Source organism: Camelus ferus, chromosome 17, assembly GCF_009834535.1.
Source record: "Camelus ferus isolate YT-003-E chromosome 17, BCGSAC_Cfer_1.0, whole genome shotgun sequence".
Lineage (NCBI taxonomy): Eukaryota > Metazoa > Chordata > Mammalia > Artiodactyla > Camelidae > Camelus > Camelus ferus.
Window position 1 is genome coordinate 25,447,788 of NC_045712.1, and position 19,748 is coordinate 25,467,535.

At 36.9% G+C, this 19,748-nt stretch overlaps 1 protein-coding gene and 1 pseudogene across 4 annotated transcripts in view; one reads left to right on the forward strand and one right to left on the reverse strand.

Annotated features, from left to right (window-relative positions):
* The window catches only part of IP6K1 (inositol hexakisphosphate kinase 1), a 62,217-nt gene that overhangs the window by 18,581 nt on the left and 23,888 nt on the right, over positions 1 to 19,748 (forward strand). Inside the window, exon 1 of one of the 4 annotated variants that reach the window (XM_032458502.1) lies at positions 7,371 to 7,416. The exons of the other annotated variants lie outside the window; for them this stretch is intronic. The gene's annotated coding sequence lies outside the window, so the exon portion shown is untranslated. Of the gene's footprint in view, positions 1 to 7,370; positions 7,417 to 19,748 lie in introns of those variants that run through there. 4 annotated transcript variants of the gene reach the window in all.
* LOC102520064 lies at positions 12,188 to 13,560 on the reverse strand (annotated as a pseudogene).

A 19,748-nucleotide genomic window follows, 5' to 3' on the forward strand; every position in this document is an offset into this window, starting at 1 on the left:
ACCTTTTTTGTGTGGGGGGAGGTAATTAGGGTTGTTTTCTTATTTTTTTAATAGAGGTACTGGGAATTGAACCCAGGACCTTGTGCATGCTAAGCACACATTCTACTACTGAGCTACACCCTCCCCCTGGAATTTCTTTCTTTGTCATCTTGTATGAAGTCAATCCAATGAATTATTTTTTACATTTTGTTTTCTAATTGTTTACTTGCTAGCATATAAAAATATAATTGGCTTTTGTATGTTGACCTTGTATGCTATGACCTTGCTAAATTCACATTAGCTTTAGAAGTTGCTTTGTAGATTTGTATTTTCTATGTATGTTATGTTTGTATAAAGTATTTCTATTGTGTTATCTATGGATAGAGGAAGTCTATTTTTTCCTTTCTGGTGTCTATGCTTTTTATTTATTTTTCTTGCCTTACTATACTAACTGATAAAATGTTGGATAGAAATGGTGAGAATGAACATCTTTGCCTTATTTTGATTATATGAGGGAAATGTTCAGAATTTCACATGGACTGTGATGTCAGCTACAGGTGTTTTTTGGTTTTTCTATAGATACTCTTTATCAGATGAGGATTTTTCCTTCTATTTCTATTTGTGAGTTTTTTAAAAAATTTTTTATAACATTGCTTTTTTTTAAAAACACCTTTATTGTGATATGGTTTCTGTATAGTAAACTACATTATTTCAGATGTACAATTTGATGATTTCTGATAGATGTATACGCCCAGGAAACCACCACCACAATCAAGATAACTAACATTTCCATCACTCCCCAAGAGGTTCAATTTTCAAATTCCCAATTTATCCCTTCCCACGTCCTTTAACCTTTGATAACCATAAGTTTGTTCTCTGTGACCGAGTCTGTTTCTTTTCTGTAGATAAGTTCATTTGTGTCCCTTTTTTTTAGATACCACATATAAGCAATGTTATATGACATTTTTCTTTCTTTTTCTATTTGTGAAAGTTTTTAATCATGAATGGGAGTTGAATTTTGTTGAGCATTTCCTGTGTATATTGAGATGATCGTATGATTTTTCTCCTTTCTTCTGTTAATATGGTGGACTACCTTGATTGGTTCTTCATATATTTAATCAGCCTTGCATCCCACACTTTGTCATATTATTCCTTCTATGTATCACTGGATTTGTTTTGCTAAAATTTTTCTTTCCTTTATTTTCCCCCAGTTTTATTATGTAGAATTATTACAGTTTGACTGCACATACACATTATATTACATGTAAATACATATATACAGTATACTGCACTTTTTTTAGTTTTCATATATGTACTAATGATTGTTTCTAAGAACAGATTAGATCTTTAGCTTTTTAAACTTACATAGTTGTCGAAGGAATAAAGCCAACTACAAAATAAGAATCAACAGAATACAGTAATCCAATCATAAAGGACAGTCAGATGTGCTTACACATATTCAAGAAATCAAAATAATAATTAGTTCATTTGTGTCATTATTACTGTTACTATTTTTTAGATTCTTCATATAAATGATGTCATATGGCATTTTTCTTTCTCTTTCTGGCCCACTTCACTTTGAATGACAGTCTTCAGGTCCATCCATATTGCTGCAAGTGGCATTATTTTATTTTTTATGGCTGAGTAGTGTTCTATTGTATATATGTACCACATCTTTATCCAGTCATCTGTTGATGGACATTTGGGTTGTTTCCATGTCTTGGCTATGGTAAGTAGTGCTGCTATGAACATTGGGGTGCATGTGTCTTTTTGAATTTTATTTTTCTCTGGATATATGCCCAAGAGTGGGATTGCTGGATCAGGTGCTAGTCTATTTTTAGTTTTTTGAGGAATCTTCATACTGTCCTCCATAGTGGCTGCACCAGTCTACATTCCCACCAACTGTGTAGGGGGGTTCCCTTTTCTCCACACCCTCTCCAGCATCTATGTTTTGCTAAAATTTTTAAAAAGAATATTTGTGTCTGTGTTCATGAAGGATATTGGTCTTTAATTTTTTTTTCTTTCTGTCTTTTACTTGATCTTTCTTTCATCCTTTCTTGCTATAAGGTTCCTTTTTAGATTTTATCAGGGTTATCTGACCTCATAAAACAAGTTGGAGAGTGTTCTTTCTCTCCTTGTTTTCTGAAAAAATTGATGCAAGATTGATGTTATTTCTCCCATAAATGTTTGATAGAATTCACTAATGAAATCAGCTGTGTCTGAAGTTTTCCTTGTGGAAAGATCTATGATAAATTCAGTCTTCTTTATATAGGGCTATTTAGATTTTTTTTTAAATTTATTTTTTATTTATTTACTGTATTTATTTGAGGAGGGGAGGAAGTTAGGTTTATTTATTTATTCTTAGAGGAGGTACTGGGGATTGAACCCAGAATCTCATACATGCTAAGTATGTGTTCTACCACTTGAGCTGTACCCTCCCCTCTAGATTTTATATATATCTTGTGTCAGTTTTGGTAAGTTGTATTTTTTCAAGGAATTTGTCCATTTTGTCTGAGTTGTCGAATTTATTGGTATGCAGTTGTTTGTAGTATTACTTAACTGTTGTTTTAATGCCTATAGGGTCTGTCGTGATAGCCCCCTTTTTCATCCTTGATAGCGGTAATCTGTGTATTCTCTTTTTATTGATCAGTTTCTCTAGAGGTTTCTATCAATTTCATTTTTTTTAATCAAAAGACCTGCTTTTGGCTTAATACTCTACTGAGTTCTGCTTATATCTTTATTATTTCCTTCCTTCTACCTACTTTGGTCTTTTTCTAGCTTATTAAGGAGAACCTTAAGTCACTAATTTTATGTTTCTACTTTTAAAACTAAAAAATTTCAGCATTGCTCTAGTTGCATCAGTATAGCATGTCGTTTTAAATTGTTCTCTCAAATATTACCTCTCCCTGAAAAGTAGGACATACAGTCTCAAATCTAATTTGTTGACAGGGAAAATAGATGAAGTTGGTGCATTAAAAAGTACACATTTTATTAATCATTGGATTGATGGCTTGCTTCTAGTTTGAGTTCCACTCTTTTGTTTTTTTTTAAACATAGTTTTTGACCCCTAGAATCATGAGAGCTCTCTACATGTTCAAGCTGTTGAGTTCCTATATCACATGAAGGTCAGAAAAGGAGAGTGGAGATATTTGGAACCCTCTTTTAAGGTATGATGTTTCTTTGGAAACATCTGTACACTTTTCTAAGTTGGAAAGTTGTTGGGTGGGTTTATGTGGGTGGAAGTTAGTTCCCCCTCTGTCTAGAACTATGGGTTGTCTTTGAGGTAGCTAGAAGTACTTTTCTAATGTTTAAAGGTGCTTTAAAGTACCTTTCAAAATTCTGGTGTTTTGCTGGAGGGTAGAAGACAGAGTCTTTATGGCAGGAGCATTCAAACACTGTTGCATTTATGAGGCATTAAACAGGTCATTTGCCTCTTGTTTACAGGTTTTCCCCACACTCATACTATCACTTTGCGTGTTGCTCATCTGCTGCTGGGTACTCACTCGCTAATAAAAATCTTTGTCTACAGGATAGATGTTCAGATATGTCATTATGTGGCCCCTGGTGGTGTGTGGTTCCAAATGGAGGGACTGCCTGTTGAATTTGTGTCCTGAAATCTCGCATTATTTTCTGAATGTCTGACTGTATAAAGAATTATGCCATGTGGGCTTTGAGGGGGAGAGGTCTCACAGGAGGTCAGGAACGTAGGATACTAAGAACATGGTCCTTGGAGGAGAGAACCTAAGGTGGTCTCAGCCTCTTCAGAAGCGGTTATCCCAAAAGAGCAAAACGCAGCAGAGCTATATTTTATGGTGGACACTTCATTGTATCCCCCAACTACAGCTGAATACAATTCAGTGCCCATGTCTGAGGAATTTAATTTTTGATCCTATTTTTGGATAATTTGCAGAGTAGTATACTATCAGAACCTTTAAGTGTGTGATTTCACCACCAAAGGAATAGTCCTCTGGATTGAAGCCATGTTTGAATTTTAGGTGTATGTTGCTTCTTGGTGTGCCTCTTTTAAAATAGTACGGCGGGGAGGGTATAGCTCAAGTGGTAGGGCGCATGCTTAGCATGCACAGGGTCCTGGGTTCAATTCCCAGTACTGCCTCCAAAAATAAATTACTAAACAAACCTAAACCCCCTCCCCACCAAAACCCCTTAAATAAATAAATAAAGTCACCTAGAAAATGGAAGAAAAAAATTTTTTAAACTTTAGAAAACCATAAAATAGTACAGAGTTCAGTTCTTTCAGTTATGCAGAAGCTTCTTTGGAGTTCTCGTAACAGTTTTGTGGTTATCGTTGAAACGTCACAGGGAAGTCAGGAGCTATTCTGTGGTTGCATAATTCCTTACTCTGGATATTTTTCTCATTTTAAGCTAGTATTCATCATTCAAGGATGTGGGTAATCTAAATGAGGCTCCAGGTATTCTAAAAGACTCAGTGCTGTGACCAGAGCTTAGACTTCACCTTTTGTAGTTATAAGATATTTTATTTTCATGTTTTACCTCTTTAATAGCAAAACACGAATATCACTAGTATAAAGTAGTAGATTTGTATCTGGAGTGACTCCACTTATAAACTTAGAGTAACAGCTAATTGAAATTTGATTGAGTGACAGAATTACTGTTCTTTCGTTTCTGTTCTGAAATTGAGCAGATTTTATTCGAAAGATGTTATGGTGAGGGAAAATCCTGAGTATGGAGGTGTCTGCATCATTTTCCTAGTCACTTTAGGGTGTGTTCATCTCTGCCTCAGTCCTGTCAGCTTGCCCCCACTGTGCTCAGCTTCTCTTTTAGTTGAGCTGAAATAGGATGAAGATGAAGAAAAGGAACTAGAGTTACCAGTCATGTCAGAAACCCAGGTTTCCAGAACAAGCCGATACTGTCCCTTTGCATCTTTTTTTTTTAATTGACATATAGTGGATTTACAATGTTGTGTTAATTTCTGCTGTACAGCATCATCATTGAGATGTGTGTGTGTATATATTTATATTTATATTTCTTTTTGTATTCTTTTTTATTATAGGCTATTACAAGGTATTGAATATAGTTCTTTCAGTTATGCAGAATGTTCTCTCTTCAGCTTTGAGCCTTCATTGAGATTGGTAATATGAGGTAATAAGTCCAGGAAGCTCCCCATTCCATATTTTAGGACTTTAGACAGTCTCATTTTAAATTTTCTGTGGTTTTGTGTTCTTTGTAGAACCATTTCTCCTTTCCTTCTACATAATGTACTTTCTAGGTATGACCATGTTTAGATTCAGTTATAGATGTGTTGTGCAGAGACTAACCTGATTCAAGTATGACTCACCTAAACAGACTAGTCACAGCACAGGTATTCCTGTGGCTTCTTGTTAAAGAATAATCCCATACAAATTGTGAATATACAATGTTTCATGTGAGAAGGACGGGGTACCTTTGTTTCTCCTTTCTTTTGGTGTTTTCTAATTTTGATTTCCCCTGTATTACTTTGGACCTGTGTTCTTAAAATTCTGTCCTCAACCTCCCTTCTCACATTTAAAGAATTTTTTTATTCTTTTAAAAATTGAAAAAAAAAATCCCCCTTAACAGAGGCACTGGGGATTGAACCCAGGACCTTGTGTATGCCAAGCCCACACTCTACCACTGAGCTGTAGCCCCCACCCCCACTTTTTTTTTTAAGCGCAGTTGAGATAGACATTTGCAAAAGGATCTTTACTTAATTAAATAAAAAATCTGGGGGAAGCACAGGGTTTCTAATCTTTCTTTAGAAATCTGATAAAAACAGGAAAGAGGTTCACTAGATTTTAGCTTCTCTCTTTGTTCTAAATTAATTGTGTTCTGGCTATTTCTTGATGGGCTGGCACATCTCAGGCCACCTGCCAAGTTTCTTTTCTTTCTTGCTCTCAGCCTGGTGTCCTCAGGACTGTGTCCCTTGCTGCAGGATAGGACCCAGAAGTCTAAACAACCTTCCTCTTCTCTGAGGACAAGCAAAATAGATACCTTTAAATTAAGCCTTTTTTCCCTCTTCCTTATTTTGAACCTCCCAAATTGCCCTAGGCCTCTGCACATACTTCTGGTTTCTAGGTGAGGGGTGTCCCAGTCCCTGGTAGATTGGAAGGGCAGGCTCAGGTTGGTAGCCCTACTTACTTTGAGAATATTCCTTATATTTCCCTCTTCCTCAAAGGAGAGATTTGTGAGCATCTGCTTGAAATATTCCTTGGGAATGGGGAAAGGAAGATTATTCTGTCACCCTCATAAGTATACCTGATATGTATCAGCACCTTTAGTCTCAATGTAAAAGCAAGAATTGACTTGAATTTCAGAAAACATTAGGTTCCCTTGGCTATATGCTTTAAAGAACAAATGTACTTTCATGTTAGTTTTCAGCTAGAGTTTTTTTGTCCATGAATTTGAGAGTATTTCAGTATCTTATCCTGTCAGAGTCCATATTAGCTTATTATTTGTGAAATAAGTTAGAAATTAGTTTTTATAAGGTCCAGAGCTGCTTTATGTGTTCTTTTCTGTTAGAGTGATTTACTAGTCTATTGTGTTCTTTTCAGTTTAGAATGATTTTGTTGTTTTTTTTTAGTTTCTGATATAATCCAAGTGATTTCCCTTAGATTGTATCGGAGAGTAAAAAACCAAAGATACATTATTGCCAGATTTTTATTTAGCATTCCTGCCTTACCAAGTTTAAATTTAACTTTTAAAAAAGTAAATAAATTTCATATGATTTTTAAATGCATGATACTTTGTCATTATGCTTTTAGTGCTTAAGTGGATATATTTAATTTAATTTTAATTTTTTATTTTTGTATATGTATATTTTTATTGAAGTATAGTCCGTTTATAATTTTGCATCAATTGCTGGTATACAGCATAATGCTTCAGTCATACATGAACATGCATGTATTTGTTTTCATATTCTTTTTCACCATAGGCTACTACAAGATATTGAATATAGTTCCCTGTGCTATACAGTATGAGCTTGTTGTTTATCTCTTTTATATATATTAGTATCTGCAGATCTCGAGCTCCCAATTTATCCCTTCCCAACTCCTTCCCCGACCCTGGTAACCGTAAGTCTGTTTTCTAGGTCTGTGAGTCTGCTACTGTTTTGTAAATAAGTTCCTTTGTCTTATTTTTAGATTCCACATATGTAATATCATACGGTATTTTTCTTTCTCTTTTGGGCTTACTTTGCTTAGAATGACAATCTCCAGGTCCATCCATGTTGCTGCAAATGACATTATTTTATTATGACTGAGTAGTATTCCATTGTATAAATATACCACAGCTGCTTTATGCAGTCAATGGACAGACATTTCAGTTGTTTCCATGTCTTGGATATTGTAAATAGTGCTGCTGTGAACACTGAGGTGCATGTATCTTTTTGAATTAAGGTTCCCTCTGGATAAATGCCCAGGAGTGGGATTGCTGGATCATATGGTAAGTCTATTTCTCGTCTCTTGAGGAATCTCCATACTGTTTTCCATAACGGCTGCACCAAACTACATTCCCACCAACAGTGTAGGAGGGTTCCCTTTTCTCCACAGCTTTTCCAGCATTTATTGTTTGTGGACTTTTTTTTTTAATCTTTTTTTTTTTTTTTTTTTTAGTATAGTTACAGTGTGTCAATTTCTGGTGTATAGCACCATGTCCCAGTCATGCATGTACATACATATATTTGTTTTCATATTCTTTTTCATTAAAGGTTATTATAAGATATTGAACATAGTTCCCTGTGCTATACAGAAGAAACTTTTAAAAAATCTATTTTTATATATAGTGTCTAACATTTGTAAATTTCAAATTCCTAATTTTATCCCTTCCCACCTCCTTTCCCCAGTAACCATAAGGATTGTTTATGTCTGTGAATCTATTTCTGTTTTGTAGATGAGTTCATAGTGTCCCTTTTTTTCTTCTGTCCATGCTGACCTCCCAACTGGAGAGGGGGCGTCCCAGCGTGTGGGCAGCTTTCTTCCTTTGCTGCTCCCTCCCTGCAGGACTAGTACCGCACCAATTTCCTTTTTCTTTTTTTTTCTTTTTTGTCTTACTGGATTTTGTGAGGAATCCTCCTGTATTTCCAAGCGAGAAACACTCTGCCAGAGTTCAGTAGGGGTTCTGTGCAATTCAGTGGGTCTGTAGATGTAATTCTTGGTGTATTTGTGAGAGGGGTGAGCTGTGAGTCTTTCTACTCCATCTTGGCACCTCCCCCCATTACTACTATCTGCTATATTTAATTTTAAAATCGGTAGTAGAAATATTGGATTCCTAAACCAGTTTTTATGAAAATTTGAGGAAATTTGTAGATACACCTGTGTAGTGTGAAGATAACAAGGATGATTCTCTTTACAAAAAAAATTGCATATCAAACCCATGTGATTAATCTGAGGCTATAAAAATACATTGGCCACAGATTTTGGAATTCTATTCAAGCTCCTTAGAGTACATGTCTGCTGATCTACATTTTGAGTATGTGTCTGTGCCCACGCGATTAATGAACTTAATGACCGGTATTGTCTTTCTCTTGCTAGGAGAACAGTGCCTTTGTAGTTCTTAAAATAGTTTGGACCTTGTTCACCACCATATCTGATTGCAGATTTTATTTCTTTGCTAGGGGTTTTATTCATTGCCACTTTCTAGGCTTGCTGTGTTGTTGAATTAAAACAAACAAAACTACTTATATAGACAAATACATACATATGTATAGCTCCTTTAAATTTATGTATCTTCTTTAAGTTCATTATCTCCTGTAAATTTATATATCTCCTAAATTTCGTCCCAGTTCTTTGATGTGATTTATCCTTTATAATTGAGATTATTTATATGTTTGCCTGTTTTCTCCCTTAATTTCTTTTTTGTATCATCAATAAAAACGGTCTAATTCTCCTCCTAATAGGCTATCCTTTTTTTCTTCCATATCTTGTTTAGTTTCTGTTGTTGTCATTCTTATTCAGGTACATTTAAACCTGTTTTTCTTTCATATATCAATTTTTTTTAGAGTCAAACCACAGAATTTTGCATTCCATTTATTCCTTGATTTGGTATTCTGTGGTCAACATACTTTCTTCTCTGTGAAGCCAAGTTAACTCTTTGTTCTGGTTTTGGTAGCCCTAGATTAGAAGTTTGTAAACTTCTTTGATTTAGAACCCTAATAGTAATTAAAAAAAAAAAAGACCTTGTTCCACCGTAAGTATTTTTTCATATGTATATACTTATCCTACTGTACATTTCTGTGGATACATCATATACATACATCTATTTATTCAGCTGTTTTTATTGTATAGCTACCACATGCCAGGTACTACTCCAGGCAATTAATATATAGTAAAAAAAACAGACAAAGAGCCTTTCTTTCATGGAGCTGACATCATAATAAAAATAATGAACAGTAGGCATTATCAGTAAATAAAATGTATAACATGTCAGAATGAGATAAGTGCCATGAAAAAAAAAAAAGTAGAACAGATAAGGGGGATGGAGCGTCCAGGTGGGTTTGCAGTTTAAACTTAGGGAGGTTAGGGTAGACCTCACTGAGAGATTTTTTTTTTTTTTAGTAGACTTTATTCTTTTAGAGCAGTTTCAGGTTCACAGCAGAACTGAGCAGAAAATAGAGTTCACATATAGCCCATGTCACCCACACATATATACTCCACTACCCTCAACATCCCTCATCAGTGTGGCATATTTATTATAACTGATGAACCAACATGAGCACGTTATTATCAAGCAAAGTCCATAGTTTACATTAGGGCTCACTCTTGATATTGTACATTCTGTGGGCTTTGATAAATGCATAATGACATGTAGCCATCACTATAGTATCGTACAGAATAATTTCATTGCCCTAAAAAATCCCTTGTGCTCCATCTATTCATTCCTCCCTCCCTCTCCTCAACCCCCTGGAAACCATGATCTTTTTATTGTTTCTGTAGCTTTGCCCTTTCCAGAATGTCATTTGGTTGGAATCGTACAGTTTGTAGCCTTTTCAGACTAGCTTCTTTCATTTAGTAATATATCTTTTAAGTTTCTTCTATGTCTTTCATGGCTTGATACCTCATTTTTTTTTACTGCACATAGTTTTTAAATTTACATATATGTACTGTTCATTGTTTCTAAGAATGTTTAGAGCTTTAGCTTTTTAAACTTACATAGTTATCAAAGGAATAAAGCCGACCACAAAATAAGAATTAACTCAAACAGATACATACTCCCTGCTATTAACAGCAATATTATTTATAATTGCCAAGATATGGAAGCATCCTATGTGCGCATTAATAATTGAATAGATAATGGAGATGCAGCATATGTAATGGAATACAGCTCACCCATAAAAAAGAAGGATATTTTGCCATTTGCGGCCATTCACTCACTTTTTTTTTTTTTTACTTCAAAAACTAGAATTTTATAACTGGCAGAGACATTTCCATTACATCAAAAACAACAAAATACCTAGAAATAAACTTAACCAAGGTTACCTATACTCTAAAAACCAAAATGACACAAAGAAATGGAAAGATTTCTTGTGCTCTTGGATTGGAAAAATCAACATTATCAAAATGGCCACACTACTCAAAGCAATCCACAGATCCAATGCAACCCTCATCAAAATACTCATGACATTCCTCACAGAACTAGGACAAACCATTTCGAAATTTATAAGGAATCACAAAAGACCCCCGAACAGCCAAAGCAATCTTGTAGGTCTCTCTTTTTTTTTTTCTCTCTTTCTTTTTGTTCTTTTTTCTTATGGTTTGATGACTAGAGAAAGTCCTTTAACATTTGTTGTAAAGCTGGTTTAGTGATGCTGAAATCTTTCAGCTTTTGTTTATCTATGAAACTTTTGATTTCTCCATCAAGTCTGAATGAGAGCCTTGCCGGATAGAGTATTCTTGGTTGTAAGTTTCTCACTTGCATCACTTTAATGTATGTTATTCGTTGCTTTTCTCTTGCTAATTTTAATATTTTCTCCTTATCCTTAATTGTCAATTTGATGACTATGTGCCTTGGTGTGTTCCTCTTTAGGATGATTCTGTGTGGTACTCTCTGCGCTTCCAGGACTTGCGTGACTATTTCCTTTCCCGAGTTGGGGAAGTTTTTGGTTATTATCTCTCCAGAAATCTTCTCAGGTCCTTTCTCTCTCTCTTCTCTTTCTGGGGCCCCTATAATGCGAATATTAGAGCGCTTCATGTTGTCCCAGAGTTCTCTTAAACTATCCTCATTCCTTTTTATTCTTTTTTCTTTTTTCTGTTCTGAAGTAGTGATTTCCACTAATCTGTCTTCTAGCTCACTGATCCATTCTTCTGCCTCATTTAGTCTATTCTTGATTCCTTCTAGTGTATTGTTCATTTCAGTGATTTTATTATTCAACTGTGGGTATTCTTTATATTTTCCAACTCTTTGCTAAAAACTTCATTCTGTGCATCTTTACTCCTCTTGAGTTCTCTGAAAATCTTGGCCATCATTACTTTAAACTCTTAGATAAATTACCTATCTTCTCATCACTTATTTCTTCTTCTGGGATTTTATCTTGTACCTTGGCCTGGGAGATATTCCTTTGCTTCCTTATATCGTCTGTCTTTCTCTGTGTTTGTGGATTCCTTCCACAGGCTTTGGGATTATTTTCTTATTTCTGGTATCTGCCCCTGGTGGATGAGGCTGGACTAGAGGCTTATGCAAGTTTCCTGGCAAGAGGAGCCAGTGCTTGCCTAGTCCTAGGTGAAGCTTGGTCCTTGACCTCTGGTGGATAGGGCTCTGTCTTGAAGCCTTTGTGGCTTAGGAAGTCTGACGATGGGTGTGGCTGTGTTCCCACCCTGTGTGTTGTTTGGCCTGAGGCTTCCCTACAGGCTGTTGGGTGGGGCTAGGTCTTAGTGCTAAGGATCCAATCAAGATGTCAACCTCCTGGAAAGCTCGTGTAGATGAACAGTCCTGGAATGTCCACCACCAGCTTTTATGTCCCCTGAGTGAGCCGCAGCCCCCAGGAGACCCTCCAAATCCAGCAGGCAGGTCTGGCTCAGGTTCCTATAAAATCACTGCTTCTGCCCTGGGACCTGCAGCACGTGAGTTTCTGCGTACGCTTCTCAAGCGAATATAGTCTCTGTTTCCTCCAGTCTTTTAAGGCTCCCAGAGCCAAACCCCTCTAGCATTCAAAACCGGATGTCCTGGGGTCTCCTTCTCTTCCCAATGCCAGGACCCGATCTGGGGAGCCTGACATGGGGCTTAGAGCTCTCACTCCTGTGGGAGGGCCTCTGTGACTTAACAAATCTTTAGCTTGTGGGTCACCCCCCTGGGGGGTATGGGGCCCAGTTATATCGTGAGCACGCCCCTCCTACCGTCCTGCTATGCTTCCCCTTTATGCTTTCAGTTGCAGATCTTTTTTGCTAGATTCCAGTCTTTCTTCAATGGTTGTTTAGCATTCAGTTGTTTCGTTGTAGTTGCAAGGAGAGGCAAGCTCGTGCTCCTACCACTGTACCATCTTGACCGGAACTCCAAGAGATTTGAAGAAAGACTTTTTTTTTTTTAGTTTCATGGTTTTATTAATACAAATACAGTGTGCACGAGCTGTCTGTTCGTTTTCTTCGCTGCGCAGCCAGGCGTTGGGATTGGTGACTCTGATGGCCAGCTGGGCTGCTCTTTCCACAATGGCTTTGCGGTTCTTCGAGGAAACATTGTGAGCAATCTCAGCACTGTAAGATTTGTTGCACATCAGCAGCACTTTGAGCTCCTTGACATTGTGGACCAGGAACTTTGGAAGCCGCTGGGCAACATATGCTTTGTTTTCTTGTTGCTCCCATAGCTGATGCTGGGCATCAGGATCTGGCCCTTGAACCTCCTGTGCACCCTGTTGTCAGTGCTTCTGGGTTTCCGCCAGTTACGCTTAATTTTGACATATCGGTCTGACTGGTGCCGGATGAACTTCTTGGTCCTCTTTTTGACAATCTTGGGCTTCACTAGGGGTCTGAGGGTGGCCATGATGCCGACTAGGAGATGGCTGCCACCTCCGTAGGTAGCGCTGAGGAAGAGAGGGGGAGAGTGAAGAAAGACTTTTGAAGGAGGTGAGGGAGTTAGCCACTTGGATATCTGGGTGAAGAATGGCCCAGACAGAGGTAATAGCTGATGTGAAGACCCTAAAGTAGGAATATGCCTGTGTGTCTAACCCATATGACTTAGAGTGAGGTTAATAAGCAGTGGAGAGAGGGGTAGGAAATCAGATCAAAGAGAAAATGGAGGTGGGGAGGGGTGCAGATCTTGTGGTATCTTGTATGCCACAGCAAGGAGTTGGGTGAGATGGGAGCCATTGCAGGATTTTGAAAGAGAAGTCACATGCTCTGACTCTCCGTTTAGCAGAGTCACTGGATGCTGTGTTAAAAACAGGCTGCCAGAAGGCCATAATGGAAACTGGGATACCAGTTAGGAGGTGAGAGATACTGATCACACCAGGGTGGTAGCAGTGGAGGTGATAAGAAGTAGTTGGATCTGGATATGTTCTGATGATAGAGTCAATAGGATTACATGATAATGGGGTTTGAGAGAAAGAGGAATCAAGAATGACTGTCAGGATTTTTGATGTGAGCAGCTATAAAAATGTAACAGGGAATGGGTAAGACTGTAGGAAGAGAGAAGTTTCTTGAGCAGTGGGAGGAAATGAGTTCTGTTTTGGCAATGTTAAATTTAGACTTCCTAGATCCAGTAGGCAGTTGGTTGTATGAATTTGGTGTTCAAGAAGGATGACTGAACTGAAAGTATAGTTGGGCAGAAGAGGACCAAGGACTGAGCCCTGAGGCCTCCAGCATTAAAAGGTTGTGAAGAAGAGGAATAACCAGTAAACTGAGTGTCAGGAAGATAAGAGTGGTGCTTGAAGGCCAAGTGAAGAACACAGATCGAGGAGTTCTAGTATTTTCTCTCCATTTCCAGGGGCTGTGATGGTGTTCATACCCTACTTTGGAACCATTGCTAGCGTATCCTTCTCCATTTACTTTGCATTGACACATCAGGCTTTTAGCACTATATGAAGGCTTTTTTTTTCTTTTTAATGTAAGTTCAGAGAATAAACTGGGCATGTATATTTTAAAATGTTAACATTTTACCATACTTGTTTCAGACTTTTTTTTTTCTCTCCTTTTTTCTTAATTTTGTTTTATCTCAATTTAACTAGATGTGGAAAGCCAGAAGTGTGTGGTGGGGAGGGTGTGGTGAAGAGAGAGTGAAGAAGGGGAGAATGGATTGTTTAGCCTCGTATTAAACAGTGCATTTTAGGTTTATAAAATTGCACTGAAATTGGGGGTCATTATTACTTCCCTTTTCACAAGGGTGCAGGTTAACCCCAGGCACATTTGTGCCATGCTTTTGCTCACTTCAGGAGACCATATGCTGACAGTGTGGAGCTTTATAGGATTGGCATCCCTAAAGATAGTATTTGAATTTTAAAAGAATGTTTCAGTGGAGCACTTAACATTCTCCTCTATTTTGAGTCCCTTTTTTAGGTAGTTTCTTTGTTTTATTTATTGTTCCTTCTTTCAGTCTTATGAACCCATCCAGATGTGTACGAGCTCATGCACATTTTCTCATGTATATTTTCTCGCAGCCACTGTCTCCTGTGGCGGCCCGCTGGTGGGTAATTGACTGTTCTTTCCTCATCCAGCAACACACATTTACAGCATTCTGTAGTCCACTGGCTTTTTCTCTAGTTGGAGACTCCTGGAACAGTTTACAAATTTCAAATTCTGAACCTCATTTCTTTCCTCTGGAGCCTGGTCCTGTGTTGAGTTGGTTCTCTTTTAGATTGAGACAAACCTCAATCTTTTTCCAACTGGCAGCCTTCAGCCTTTCCCTTGAATATTTGGGTTTTATTTGTTCTTCTGTCTCTAGCTGCTTTAGGTGTATGATTAGGTTATTTTCTTGAGATTTTTCTTCTTTCATGAGGTAGGCTTGTATCGCTGTATACTTCCCTCTTAGAACTGCTTTTGCTGTGTCCTAGAGGTTTTGGATCATTGTGTTTTCATTTGTCTCAAAGTATTTTTTGGTTTCCTCTTTGATTTCCTCAGTGACCCATTGGTTATTTAGTAGCATATGTTGACTGAAATAAAATCACACAACGTGAGAGTTGTAGGTTAAGTTTTATTTGAGGCAAAATGAGGACTGTAGCCTGGGAGCTTCATCTCAGACAGCTCTGAGAAACTGTTCCAAAGGGGCAGGGGGAGAACTCAGTATTATATATGATTTCAGTGAAGGAGGTATGTGCAGTCAGACACACAAGGTTAGGTAGAGGCTTGCTGCTAGTCACCAGGAGCAGATGCCACCATTGATGATTTTAGTGCTTTTCTAGATATGAGTAGACACAAGAATTGGAGTCATGAAATCTTCTGAAAATAACTGACTATCTGAAGCCAGTTTTCCCAGAGCACAGAGTACCTCATTCCTGACCTCCATCCTGAATTCCTTTCAGGGTGTGTTGGAAGTCAATGGCTGCAGCGGCTCGTGATTTAATCCTAGCAGAGTTAGATGGCAAGTGCCAGCGTGATCCAGTTCTTGTAGAGGCAGATGGCAAGTGCCAATTTTTAGTTAGCACATATTGTTTAGCCTCCACGTGTATGCAGTTTTTGCAGGTTTTTTTCTTGTAGTTGATTTCTAACCTTATAGTGTTGTGGTCAGAAAAGATGCTTGGTACGATTCAGTTTTCTTAAATTTACTGAGGCTTGCTTTGTCAGCCAGCGTGTGGTCGATTCTGGAGAATATTTGAGGCACTTGAGAAAAATGTGTATTCTGTTGCTTTTGGATGGAATGCTCTATAGATACCAATTAAGTCTTTCTGATCTAATGTGTCATTTAGGGCCTGTATGTCCTTACTGATTTTCTGTCTGGATGATCTGTCCATTGATATAAGTAGGGTGTTACGGTCCCCCACTATTATTGTGTTATTTTCGATTTCTCCTTTTATGTCTATTAACAACTGCCTTATATATTGAGGTGCTCCTATGTTGAGTGTATATATATTTACAATTGTTGTATCCTCTTCTTGGGTTGATCCCTTGAGCATTATGTAGTGTCCTTCTTTGTCTCTTCTGACAGTCTTTATTTTAAAATATATTTTGCCTGATGTAAGTATTACTGCTTCAGCTTTCTTCTGGTTTCTCTTTGCATGGAATATCTTTTTCCATCCCCTTACTTTCAGCCTGCATGTGCCTCTAGCTCTGAAGTGGGTCTCCTGTAGACAGCATGTATATGGGTCTTATTTTCATATCCATTCAGCCAGTCTGTGTTTTTTGGTTGGAGCATTTAATCCATTTACATTTAAGGTGATAATTGATACATATGTTCTAATTGCCATTTTGTTAATTGTTTTGTTTTTGTAGGTCGTTTTTTTGTTGTTGTTCTCTTGTGGTTTGATGACTAGAGAAGTTCCTTCATCATTTGTTGAAAACCTGATTTGGTGGTGCTCAGTTCTTTTAGCTTTCGTTCATCTGTGAAGCTTTTGATTTCTCCATCAAATCTGAATGAGAGCCTCGCTGGACAGAGTATTCTTGGTTGCAAGTTTTTACCTTTCATCACTTTAAATAGACTGTGCCACTCCCTTTTCGCCTGTAGAGTTTCTGCTGAAAAATCAGCTAATAACCTTACGGGGGTTCCCTTGTATCTTATTTGTCGCTTTTCTCTTGCTGATTTTATTATTTTCTCCTTATCCTTAATTTTTGTCAGCTTGATTACTATGTGCCTTGGTGTGTTCCTCTTTGAGTTGATCCTGTGTGGAACTCTCTGAGCTTCCAGGACTTGGGTGACTATTTCATTTCCCAAGTTAGGGAAGTTTTAAGTTATTATGTTTCAGATTTTTAAAAAATTAAAAATTATAAAAAGAGCTGAAGTTCCCTTTTCTTCTTAGATACCAGTCCCATCCTTTCCTTTCCTTCTCCAGAATTGATGCACACCCTTCCATTCTATGAGGGGGAGGTAATAAGGTTTCTTCATTGATTTCTGCTTGGAGGAGGTACTGGGGATTGAACCCCTGACCTCTTGGGTGCTGAGCATGCGCTCTACAACTTGAGCTATACCCTTTCCCCCACCTTCCATTCTATATCATTGTTCTACATGATACATATATGTCCAGAAATTCATGTATAGTGTTGTTTTATGTATTAAAAATTTACAACAGTGGCATCATACTAGAAATATTTCCAAACTTGCTTTCTCCAGTTTGTTTGGAAATGTATTCAGGTTTACATATGTAGATTCTTAATTCAGTACTGTACAGTTTATGCATATACCCATTCATTTATCCATTCCCCCACTGATGGACACTTAGATCGTTTTCCGTTTTTCTGTTACAACAATGCAGCAGTAAACATCTTTGAACCTGCCATCTTGGGCACATGCTGGATTGTGGAGGGTACATATCTTTGGTTTTGTGTTGTCATCAACAGAATATGAGAGGAGCCATTTCTCCCTGGTTGGCCAGTGCTTGGTATACTCACACTTTTTATTTTTTGCCAGTCTTACAGAAGTGAAGTGGTTTCCTATTTTAGATTGCATTTTCCTGGTACTTGTGAATAGGAATATCTTATCACATGTTTATTAGCCCTCTGAGCCTCTTTTTTCCATTTTCTGTTTTTTTTTCCCCCCACTTTTATTTATAGGAGTTCTTCATACATTATTTACTAACATTCTTGCTAATCATACATATTGCAAATACTATTTTCTAGTCTGTTTGACTTTTAACTTCACTTATGGTTCTGTTACACAAAAATTTTAATGTGGCTAATGGTGGGAATGGGGTGATTGCAAGTGGGTATGAAAGATCTTTGGGGGAGTGATAGAAATATTTTTAAATTGAATTTGGGGGATTGTTTTACAACTTGATAAATTTACTAAAAATCATTGCATTGTACACTTATGTGAATTTTATATTATGTAAATTATACTTCAATATAAGCTGTTAAAATTTAAAAATATTTTAATGTGGTCTTATTCATCAGTGTATCCTATTTTGGTTTGTGTGTTTTATGTCTTATTTATGGAATTTTACTTAATCTGTTGTCAAAGGAATTTAAATTTTCTCCTAATTACCTTAAAATTTTATTTTGCACAGTTACATGTTGGGAATTTATTTGGGGGTATTGTTGGAGATAGAGATATAATGTTATCTGTATATAGATTGTTATTCTAGCCCATTTATGATATAGCTTATCTTTCTCAATTGATGAAATGGGTATTTAAGTACTGCTTCAGTGACACGCACCCACTTCTGTATCTGTTCCTAAGATCTTTGTTCTGTTGATCTCTTTGCAAAATATCATACTGTATCTTAATTGCTTTAATTTCATAAAGAACTTTGGAGAGGACAAGTCATCTTTAATTATTACCCTTTAACATTGCTGTCTGACTACATTTGGCCTTTACTCGCCATATGAGTAAGATCAACTTGTCGTTTGTTAGAAAACTCTCTTGGGATTTTTATTGAAATTGTGCTTCATTTCAATATCGAGCTCTCCCTTACATGAACATGGTGTATTTATGTCTTCTTTTAGGCCCTTCAGTAAAGTTTTATTATTGGTTTGTCATAATTTTAAAAGATTTGTATGTACTTTATATAGTTTTGGTTGTGAATGGGATGAATTTAAAGTTATTTTCTAATTGTTATTTTTCTGGTATAGGGGAATCCTGTTGATTTTCTTCCTTGTTATTAAGTTCTGACTTACAATAAAGTTCACAAAGTGCACAGCTCAGTGGATATGTTCACCTTCACTTTTGTGCCCCTTCTCAATTAGTATTTTCCCAGAGAAACTACTGTTGTGGCCTCCATTATAGTTTTGAATTTCATATTAATAGAATCACACAGCATGACCTCTTTTGTGTCTAGGTTCTTTCCTGCTCCCTTACACCTATGAGATTCATCTGTGTTGTATGTGGCAGTAACTTGTTCTTTTTAATTTCTCTGTAGTATTCCATTGTAGGAATATATCACAATTCATCGATTTTAGTCTTTTTTTATAGAAGTAAATATTCCATTTATTAATTTACAAACCATAATAACACCTGATAGTCATTTTATCTCACCAACAGCTTTTGCTTTGAAAAAAGAAAACAGATTAATATATAAATTTCAGTAATATCAGAAACTTTATTTTACCTGAAGAGGCATAATTAATTTTGGAGTTCAATTATGTGTTCAAGGAGTTAGTTGCTATAACCAGAAAGTCTTTCTAACTATTGTAACTAATGTCTTTGCAGTGCAAATTTATTTCCATTTGTTGCTATTCATCAATGAAAAAAATTCAGCTTAATCTCAGCAGGTTCTTTTTAAAAATAGCCTTCCTTCTCGTTTTACGTAGTAAAATTTGGAACCAAAGTGTTTTAAAGAAAATGAAGGACAAACAAATAGAGACTCTTGTAGCAGGTGTTGTACAAACTTTATACGCAGAGCAGTGGAACCCCATGACCTCAGGGGGAGCAGTCCATTCATAAGCTGACAAAATTTTAACCATTTTAATATAAACGTCCAATGATCCAGAATAACTAATTCAAACAAACTGCACTATTTCCTCTTTGAAAATCAGTCACCAGGATATATAGAAGGAATTGCTGCTACTTTAGCTCTCTTACTGTAGCATCCACATTTGTGAAGAACATCTGCTACTGCTTCTCCTCCAGTGTTGTACCTCTTCTCTGCTTGTGAAGATGGTGACAGTGTTGGAGAGAATGCAGCTACTACTGAACACCCCACAAGCCAAGCCAGTAGTTCTTTAATTAGGGCACAGTCCTTTTATAAGACAAAAAAGGACTAAAAC